We start from the raw sequence: 11,356 nt of genomic DNA, 5'->3' as shown, positions 1-11,356 counted from the left end.
CGTTTAAACGCCAGCAAGCTTTTCCTCCAGGGTGTGCTGTTTTTCTTTCTGTTTTTCATTCTATTTTTGCTTTTTCAATTGATTTTGTGACTTCACATGATCATCAACCTATAGAAAACATAAAATAACAATGGAAAATAGATAAATATAACATTGGGTTGCCTCCCAACAAGCGCTTCTTTAATATCAGTAGCTTGACAGTGGGCTCTCATGGAGTCTTACAGATGTTCAGAGCAATGTTGGAACCTCCCAACACCAAACTTAGAGTTTGAATGTGGGGGTTCAACACCAAACTTAGAAGTTGGTTGTGGCCTCCCAACACCAAACTTAGAGTTTGACTGTGGGGGCTCTGTTTAACTATGTTTTGAGGGAAGCTCTTTATGCTTCCTCTCCATGGTTACAGAGGGGTATCCTTGAGCCTTAAACACAAAGGATTCTTCATTCACTTGAATGATCAATTCTCCTCTGTCAACATCAATCACAGCCTTTGCTGTGGCTAGGAAGGGTCTGCCAAGGATGATGGATTCATCCATGCACTTCCCAGTCTCTAGGACTATGAAATCAGCAGGGATGTAATGGTCTTCAACCTTTACCAGAACATCCTCTACAAGTCCATAAGCTTATTTTCTTGAATTGTCTGCCATCTCTAATGAGATTCTTGCAGCTTGTACCTCAAAGATCCCTAGCTTCTCCATTACAGAGAGAGGCATGAGGTTTATGCTTGACCCTAGGTCACACAGAGCCTTCTCAAAGGTCATGGTGCCTATGGTACAAGGTATTGAGAACTTCCCAGGGTCCTGTCTCTTTCGAGGTAATCTTTGCATAGTCAAGTCATCCAGTTCTTTGGTGAGCAAAGGGGGTTCATCCTCCCAAGTCTCATTACCAAATAACTTGTCATTTAGCTTCATGATTGCTCCAAGGTATTTGGCAACTTGCTCTTCAGTGACATCTTCGTCCTCTTCAGAGGAAGAATACTCATCAGAGCTCATGAATGGCAGAAGTAAATCCACTGGAATCTCTATGGTCTCAGTGTGAGCCTCAGATTCCCATAGTTCCTCATTAGGGAACTCATTGGAGGCCAGTGGATGTCCATTGAGGTCTTCCTCAATGGCGATCACTGCCTCTTCCTCCTCTCCAAATTCGGCCATATTGATGGCCTTGCACTCTCCTTTTGGATTCTCTTCTGTATTTCTTGGAAGAGTACTAGGAGGGAGTTCAGTAACTTTCTTACTCAGCTGACCCACTTGTGCCTCCAAGTTTCTAATGGAGGACCTTGTTTCAGTCATGAAACTTTGAGTGGTTTTGATTAGATCAGAGACCATGGTTGCTAAGTCAGAGTGGCTCTGCTTAGAATTTTCTGTCTGTTGCTGAGAAGATGATGGAAAAGGCTTGCCATTGCTAAACCTGTTTCTTCCACCATTATTGTTGTTGAAACCTTGTTGAGGTCTCTGTTGATCCTTCCATGAGAGATTTGGATGATTTCTCCATGAAGGATTATAGGTATTTCCATAGGGTTCTCCCATGTAATTCACCTCTTCCATTGAAGGGTTCTCAGGATCATAAGCTTCTTCTTCAGATGAAGCGCCCTTAGTACTGCTTGGTGCAGCTTGCATTCCAGACAGACTTTGAGAAATCATATTGACTTGCTGAGTCAATATTTTGTTCTGAGCCAATATGGCATTCAGAGTATCAATCCCAAGAACTCCTTTCTTCTGATTCGTCCCATTGTTCACAGGATTCCTTTCAGAAGTGTACATGAATTGATTATTTGCAACCATTTCAATGAGTTCTTGAGCTTCTGCAGGTATCTTCTTCAGATGAAGAGATCCTCCAGCAGAGCTGTCCAATGACATATTGGACAGTTCAGACAGACCATTATAGAAGATACCTATGATGCTCCATTCAGAAAGCATGTCAGAAGGACACTTTCTGATCAATTGTTTGTATCTTTCCCAAGCTTCATAGAGGGATTCACCTTCCTTCTGTCTGAAGGTTTGTACTTCCACTCTAAGCTTACTCAATTTTTGAGGTGGAAAGAACTTTGCCAAGAAGGCATTGACTAGTTTTTCCCAAGAGTTCAAGCTTTCTTTAGGTTGTGAGTCCAACCATATCCTAGCTCTGTCTTTTACAGCAAAAGGGAATAGCATAAGTCTGTAGACCTCAGGGTCAACCCCATTGGTCTTGATAGTGTCACAGATTTGCAAGAATTCAGCTAAAAACTGATGAGGATCTTCCAATGGAAGTCCATGGAACTTGCAATTCTGTTGCATTAGAGAAACTAATTGAGGCTTAAGCTCAAAGTTGTTTGCTCCAATGGCAGAGATAGAGATGCTTCTCCTATAGAAGTCGGGAGTAGGTGCAGTAAAGTCACCCAGCACCTTCCTTGCATTGTTGGCATTGTTATTGTTTTCGGCTGCCATATCTTCTTCTTATTTGAAGATTTCGGTTAGGTCCTCTACAGAGAGTTGTGCTTTAGCTTCTCTTAGCTTTCGCTTCAAGGTCCTTTTAGGTTCAGGGTCAGCCTCAACAAGAATACTTTTGTCTTTGCTCCTGCTCATATGAAAGAGAAGAGAACAAGAAAATATGGAATCCTCTATGTCACAATATAGAGATTCCTTGAGGTGTCAGAGGAAAAGAAGAATAGAAGGAGGAGGTAGAAGAATTCGAACTTATCAAGAGAGATAGAGTTCGAATTGTGCATTGAGGAGGAGTGTTAGTCCATAAATAGAAGGATGTGAGAAGAAGGGAAGAAATTTTCGAAAATTAAAGTGAATTAATTAAAAGGAATTTTGAAAAATGGTAATTGATTTTCAAAAACTAAGATTGGGAAAGAAATTAAGTGAAATTGAAAAAGATTTTGAGATTAGAAATCAAAAAGATATGATTGAAAAATTAATTTTAAAAAAAATGTGATAAAAAGATATGATTGAAAAGATAAAGTTTTAAAAAGATATGATTGAGAAGATATGATTTGAAAAACAATTTAAAAAGATTTGATTTTGAAAATTAATGACTTGGCTAACAAGAAATTTAAAAGATATGATTCAGACATTAAACCTTTCTCAACAGAAAAGGCAACATACTTGAAATGTTTGAATCAAATCATTAATTGTTAGCAAGTATTTTTGAAAATGGAAAGAAATTGATTTTGAGAATATATGATTGAAAAGATATGATTTGAAAAAGATTTGATTTTGAAAAATTATGAAAACTTGAAAAAAAATTTGAATTAAAAACAAAATCTTCCCTCTTGTGCCATCCTGGCGTTAAACGCCCAGAATGGTATACATTCTGGCGTTTAACGCCCAAAATGCTACCCTTTTGGGCGTTAAACGCCCAGCCAGGTACCCTGGCTGGCATTTAAACGCCAGTTTTCCTTCCTCACTGGGCGTTTTGAACGCCCAGCTTTTTCTGTGTAATTCCTCTGCTGTATGTTCTGAATCTTCAATTCTCTGTATTATTGACTTAAAAAGACACAAATTAAAAAAAAATTTTGAAATTTTTTAATGATGAGGAATAATCAAAATGCAACTAAAATCAAATAAACAATGCATGCAAGACACCAAACTTAGAAGTTTGTATACTATTGACACTAACAAATTGAGAATGCATATGAGAAACAACAAAACACACAAAACAAGAGAATTTAAAGATCAGAGCAAGAAAATCATCAAGAATAACTTGAAGATTAATGAAGACACATGAATGAATTCGAAAAATGCAATAAGAACAGAAACATGCAATTGACACCAAACTTAAAATTAGACACTAGACTCAAACAAGAAACATAAAATATTTTTTTGATTTTAAGATTTTATAATTTTTTTGTATTTTTTGAAAATTATATGGAAAAGAAAATAAAGAGATCCAAAATTTTTAATAAGAATTCCCGGAATCATGCAATGTTAGTCTAAAGCTTTAGTCTAAAGAAATTAGACATGGCTAGCCAAGCTTCAGCAGGGCATTGCATTCAAGAGCTAAATTGATGAGAATCAATCAGCTTTGGTGATGATGAAAACATCACCTTGAAACTCTAGAATTCATTCATAAAAATTCTGAAGAAAAATACCTAATCTAAGCAACAAGATGAACCGTCAGTTGTCCAAACTCAAACAATCCCCGGCAACGGCGCCAAAAACTTGGTGCGCAGAATTGTGATCATCAATGGCGCCATCAACATGGTACGTTCAATTGCAATCTCAACTCTTTATCACAACTTCGCACAACTAACCAGCAAGTGCACTGGGTCGTCCAAGTAATAAACCTTACGCGAGTAAGGGTCGATCCCACGAAGATTGTTGGTATGAAGCAAGCTATGGTCATCTTATAAATCTCAGTCAGGCGGATTCAAATGGTTATGGAGGATTAATGATTAAAATATAAATAAAACATAAAATAAAGATAGAGATACTTATGCAATTCATTGGTGGGAATTTCAGATAAGCGTATGGAGATGCTTTGTCCCTTCCGTCTCTCTGCTTTCCTACTGTCTTCATCCAATCCTTCTTACTCCTTTCCATGGCAAGCTTTATGTTGGGCATCACCGTTGTCGGTTCTCGATCATATCGGAATAGAATCCATTGATTCTTTTGCGTCTGTCACTAACACCCCACAATCGCGAGTTTGAAGCTCGTCACAGTCATTCAATCCTTGAATCCTACTCAGAATACCACAGACAAGGTTTAGACCTTCCAGATTCTCTTGAATGCCGCCATCAATTCTAGCTTATACCACGAAGATTCTGATTAAGGAATCCAAGAGATATCCACTCAATCTAAGGTAGAACGGAGGTGGTTGACAGGCACACGTTTATAGGTGAGAATGATTATGAGTGTCACGGATCATCACATTCATCAAGTTGAGGAACAAGTGATATTTTAGAACAAGAATAAGCTGAATTAAATAGAAGAACAATAGTAATTACATTAATACTCGAGGTACAGTAGAGCTTTATGGTGTGTAGAAACTCCACCGTTGAAAATACATAAGAACAAGGTCTAGGCATGGCCGAATGGCCAGCCTCTGAAAGAGGGTTCAATCATAAAAACATGATCAAAAGCTCCCTAATACAATAGCAAAAGGTCCTATTTGTAGAGAACTCGTAGCTTGGGGTTTACAAAGATGAGTAAATTACATAAAAATCCACTTCCGGGCCCACTAGGTGTGTGCTTGGGCTGAGCATTGAAGCTTTCATGTGTAGAGACTTTTCTTGGAGTTAAACGCCAGCTTTTGTGCCAGTTTGGGCGTTTAACTCCCATTCTTGTGCCAGTTCCGGCGTTAAACGCCAGAATTCTTGAGCTGACTTGGAACGCCTGTTTGGGCCATCAAATCTCAGGCAAAGTATAGACTATTATACATTGCTGAAAAGCCCAGAATGTCTACTTTCCAACACAATTGAGAGCCCGCCAATTGGGCCTCTGTAGCTCCAAAAAATCTACTTCGAGTGCAAGGAGGTCAGAATCCAACAGCATCTGCAGTCCTTTTCAGCCTCTAAATCAGATTTTTGCTCAGGTCCCTCAATTTCAGCCAGAAAATACCTAAAATCACAGAAAAATACACAAACTCATAGTAAAGTCCAGAAAAGTGAATTTTAACTAAAAACTAATAAAAATATAATAAAAACTAACTAAAATATACTAAAAACAATGCCAAAAGCGTATAAATTATCCGCTTATCAGTACGCGACCACCCATTTTTACCCGTGTGTATATACACGGCAGCGGTGTGCGTACGCTGATGCGGTATTTACAACCTACAAACTAACCGGCAAGTGCACCAGGTTGTACCAAGTAATACCTTACGTGAGTAAGGGTTGATCCCACGAGGATTGATGGATCAAGCAACAATAGCGTTTGATATGATTAGTTAGGCAAGCAGAAAATAGTATTTGGGTGTTCAAAAGGTTTAAGTTGAAAATATCAAAAGACAGGCACACAGTAAATAAGTTGGGAATAAAATATGAGAGAAAACAGTTAAGGGTTCAGAGTTATCTAATTTCCGAATTAACTTTTCTTACTAATTAATTTAATAATGCAAGATTTAATTTCATGGCAAACTATATGTGACTAGACCCTAATTCCTTAGACCTTCCTTGTATCCTCTAAATTTCATTAATTGCCAATTCCTTGGTCAATTAATTCAATTTAGAGGGTGATGATCAATTTCTAGTTTATATGCCAAAAGAATCCTAATTATCCAAAAATAAGGGGATTATATGTCATGTATCCCGTTAAATACAAACAATTAGAAATTCAGCATAATATGTTTTCAAGCTGTTGTTCAAGTAAAGAGCTTTTCCAAGTTTTACAAGAACTCAATCAGAACATGGGTCATACTTCCATTCCACCCATATTCATAAAATAAAGAACGAAAACAATTATTGAAATATAAATCAAGACATGAATTAAATTAAAAAGATCAAACGAATCAATCCATGAAAATAGACAGAGCTTCAAACCATAACAATGAAGGATTGTTGCTCAAGGTTCAGAGAAGAAAAATTTGTATAGAATTCCCTAATGGAATCCCCCTAATGGAATGTACATAGAAGAGAAGTCTCCCATTTTTATAACTAATCCTAATTACTTTAAAATCTAATATTTAAAATTAAGATAATATCTTTTCCTATTTTAAAATCAAATTTTGAATTTAAATCAGAATTAAGTAACTACTCCGCGTCTTGTAACGTGGGGACCACTTGGCTTCACTGGATCCGCGCCTAACTTGGGTGCTAAAATGGGGCCCAAAAATCACCCCTCAGTATTTTCTGCGTTTCTGCACGTGGCGCATGTCACGCGTACGCGTCAGTCACGCGTACGTGTCGATGGTCTTTTCTGCGAGTCACGCGGACGCGTCGGTCACGCGTACGCGTCGCCATGGATACCTCCAATTCACGCGCACGCATCAGGCACGCGTATGCGTCGCTCCTCGCTGCCATCTCCTTTTGTTCTTGTGCTGCAGAAACTCCATCATATCCAGCCGAATGCTACCTAAAATAAATAAAATTACAAAAGACTCAAAGTAGCATCCATATTGGCTAAAAGATAATTAATTTTTTATTAAACTCAACAAATTAGATGCAAATTCACTAGGAAAAGATAGGAAAGATGCTCACGCATCACAACACCAAACTTAAACTGTTGCTTGTCCTCAAGCAACCAAAACTAATATAAGCTAAGGATGTGAATTTGCATGAGAATGAGGGTTCGATTAAGCCCATGTCTCTTCTTATAGTGGGGTTTACAACTGCAATCCTGAATAGTTTTGGCATTTCACTTTATCCTTTGAAGTTCAGAATGATTGGAATCCATAGGAACTCAGAATTCAGATAGTGTTATTGATTCTCCTAGTTCAGTATGTTGATTCTTGAACACAGCTACTTTTATGAGTCTTGGCCGTGACCCTAAGCATTTTGTTTTCCTGTATTACCACCGGATACATAAATGCCACAGACACATAACTGGGTGAACCTTTTCAGATTGTGACTCAGCTTTGCTAGAGTCCCCAGTTAGAGGTGCCCAGAGTTCTTAAGCACACTCTTTTTGCTTTGGATCCTTTTTTTGCAAGCTTTGTGTTTTTTACTGCTTTTTCTTGCTTCAAGAATCAATTTTATGATTTTTCATATTATCAATAACATTTCTCTTTTTTCATCATTCTTTCAAGAGCCAACAATTTTAACATTCATAAACTTCACTATAAAAAATATGTACTGTTCATGTCATACATTCAGAATCACAGAAAATACCACCACATTTAAGTAAATAAGACTATTCTTCAATATAGACCCACTTTCTCATGCAATATATCACTCCTGTATTTTTTTTATTTAGATTCAAGCTCAGTGAGTAATACATGAGACATCTTTTCAGAATTAAAGCAATAGGGAGAACTAAACTAGTCCTATGATTCTAACTAATAAATGATCATGCAACAAACAAAAGTAAAATAGTAGAAAACTGGAACATAACATAGAAAAAGAGGGGAGGAATAAAAATAACAGGAACTCAACCACCTTAGTTATCCTAGCGGTCGCTTTATTCTTCAGGTTGTGCTCCTCAGTGAAGATGATTCGCCTCCCTTTTGGTGCCATAGGAATAAACAGAAAACTAACCGGCAAGTGCACCGGGTCGTACCAAGTAATACCTTACGTGAGTAAGGGTCGATCCCACGAGGATTGATGGATCAAGCAACAATAGCGTTTGATAGGATTAGTTAGGCAAGCAGAAAATAGTATTTGGGTGTTCAAAAGGTTTAAGTTGAAAATATCAGAAGACAGGCACACAGTAAATAAGTTGGGAATAAAATATGAGAGAAAACAGTTAAGGGTTCAGGGTTATCTAATTTCCGAATTAACTTTTCTTACTAATTAATTTAATCATGCAAGATTTAATTTCATGGCAAACTATATGTGACTAGACCCTAATTCCTTAGACCTTCCTTGTATCCTCTAAATTTCATTAATTGCCAATTCCTTGGTCAATTAATTCAATTTAGAGGGTGATGATCAATTTCTAGTTTATATGCCAAAAGAATCCTAATTATCCAAAAATAAGGGGATTATATGTCATGTATCCCGTTAAATACAAACAATTAGAAATTCAGCATAATATGTTTTCAAGCTGTTGTTCAAGTAAAGAGCTTTTCCAAGTTTTACAAGAACTCAATCAGAAGATGGGTCATACTTCCGTTCCACCCATATTCATAAAATAAAGAATGAAAACAATTATTGAAATATAAATCAAGACATGAATTAAATTAAAAAGATCAAACGAATCAATCCATGAAAATAGACAGAGCTTCAAACCATAACAATGAAGGATTGTTGCTCAAGGTTCAGAGAAGAAAAATTTGTATAGAATTCCCTAATGGAATCCCCCTAATGGAATGTACATAGAAGAGAAGTCTCCCATTTTTATAACTAATCCTAATTACTTTAAAATCTAATATTTAAAATTAAGATAATATCTTTTCCTATTTTAAAATCAAATTTTGAATTTAAATCAGAATTAAGTAACTACTCCGCGTCTTGTAACGTGGGGACCACTTGGCTTCACTGGATCCGCGCCTAACTTGGGTGCTAAAATGGGGCCCAGAAATCACCCCTCAGCGTTTTCTGCGTTTCTGCACATGGCGCATGTCACGCGTACGCGTCAGTCACGCGTACGCGTCGATGGTCTTTTCTGCGAGTCACCCGGACGCGTCGGTCACGCGTACGCGTCGCCATGGATACCTCCAATTCACGCGTACGTGTCAGGCACGCGTACGCGTCGCTCCTCGCTGCCATCTCCTTTTGTTCTTATGTTGCAGAAACTCCATCATATCCAGCCGAATGCTACCTAAAATAAATAAAATTACAAAAGACTCAAAGTAGCATCCATATTGGCTAAAAGATAATTAATTTTTTATTAAACTCAACAAATTAGATGCAAATTCACTAGGAAAAGATAGGAAAGATGCTCACGCATCACAACACCAAACTTAAACTGTTGCTTGTCCTCAAGCAACCAAAACTAATATAAGCTAAGGATGTGAATTTGCATGAGAATGAGGGTTCGATTAAGCCCATGTCTCTTCTTATAGTGGGGTTTACAACTGCAATCCTGAATAGTTTTGGCATTTCACTTTATCCTTTGAAGTTCAGAATGATTGGAATCCATAGGAACTCAGAATTCAGATAGTGTTATTGATTCTCCTAGTTCAGTATGTTGATTCTTGAACACAGCTACTTTTATGAGTCTTGGCCGTGACCCTAAGCATTTTGTTTTCCTGTATTACCACCGGATACATAAATGCCACAGACACATAACTGGGTGAACCTTTTCAGATTGTGACTCAGCTTTGCTAGAGTCCCCAGTTAGAGGTGCCCAGAGTTCTTAAGCACACTCTTTTTGCTTTGGATCCTTTTTTTGCAAGCTTTGTGTTTTTTACTGCTTTTTCTTGCTTCAAGAATCAATTTTATGATTTTTCATATTATCAATAACATTTCTCTTTTTTCATCATTCTTTCAAGAGCCAACAATTTTAACATTCATAAACTTCACTATAAAAAATATGTACTGTTCATGTCATACATTCAGAATCACAGAAAATACCACCACATTTAAGTAAATAAGACTATTCTTCAATATAGACCCACTTTCTCATGCAATATATCACTCCTGTATTTTTTTTATTTAGATTCAAGCTCAGTGAGTAATACATGAGACATCTTTTCAGAATTAAAGCAATAGGGAGAACTAAACTAGTCCTATGATTCTAACTAATAAATGATCATGCAACAAACAAAAGTAAAATAGTAGAAAACTGGAACATAACATAGAAAAAGAGGGGAGGAATAAAAATAACAGGAACTCAACCACCTTAGTTATCCTAGCGGTCGCTTTATTCTTCAGGTTGTGCTCCTCAGTGAAGATGATTCGCCTCCCTTTTGGTGCCATAGGAATAAACAGAAAACTAACCGGCAAGTGCACCGGGTCGTACCAAGTAATACCTTACGTGAGTAAGGGTCGATCCCACGAGGATTGATGGATCAAGCAACAATAGCGTTTGATAGGATTAGTTAGGCAAGCAGAAAATAGTATTTGGGTGTTCAAAAGGTTTAAGTTGAAAATATCAGAAGACAGGCACACAGTAAATAAGTTGGGAATAAAATATGAGAGAAAACAGTTAAGGGTTCAGGGTTATCTAATTTCCGAATTAACTTTTCTTACTAATTAATTTAATCATGCAAGATTTAATTTCATGGCAAACTATATGTGACTAGACCCTAATTCCTTAGACCTTCCTAGTATCCTCTAAAATTCATTAATTGCCAATTCCTTGGTCAATTAATTCAATTTAGAGGGTGATGATCAATTTCTAGTTTATATGCCAAAAGAATCCTAATTATCCAAAAATAAGGGGATTATATGTCACGTATCCGATTAAATACAAACAATTAGAAATTCAGCATAATATGTTTTCAAGCTGTTGTTCAAGTAAAGAGCTTTTCCAAGTTTTACAAGAACTCAATCAGAAGATGGGTCATACTTCCGTTCCACCCATATTCATAAAATAAAGAATGAAAACAATTATTGAAATATAAATCAAGACATGAATTAAATTAAAAAGATCAAACGAATCAATCCATAAAAATAGACAGAGCTCCTAACCTTAACAATGAAGGATTAGTTGCTCATGGTTCAGAGAAGAAAGATTTTTATAGAATTCCCTTAATGGAATGTACATAGAAGAGAAGTCTCCCCTTTTTATAACTAATCCTAATTAATTTAAAATCTAATATTTAAAAATTAAGATAATATCTTTTCCTATTTTAAAATCAAATTTTGAATTTAAATCAGAATTAAGTAACTACTCCG

The 11,356-nt window shown here is 36.7% G+C and overlaps 1 non-coding gene across 1 annotated transcript; it reads left to right on the top strand.

Annotated features, from left to right (window-relative positions):
* The first annotated feature begins 1,907 nt into the window (after positions 1 to 1,907).
* LOC130953038 (small nucleolar RNA R71) lies at positions 1,908 to 2,015 on the top strand. The gene has a single exon (XR_009075212.1). It is a non-coding gene; the product is annotated as a small nucleolar RNA R71 (small nucleolar RNA).
* Positions 2,016 to 11,356: the final 9,341 nt, after the last annotated feature.

The sequence above is a fragment of the Arachis stenosperma genome, chromosome 9 (assembly GCF_014773155.1).
Source record: "Arachis stenosperma cultivar V10309 chromosome 9, arast.V10309.gnm1.PFL2, whole genome shotgun sequence".
In the NCBI taxonomy this organism is placed as follows: Eukaryota; Viridiplantae; Streptophyta; class Magnoliopsida; order Fabales; family Fabaceae; genus Arachis; species Arachis stenosperma.
Note: the sequence above shows the minus strand (reverse complement) of the source record. Positions and strands in the feature narration are given on the sequence as shown.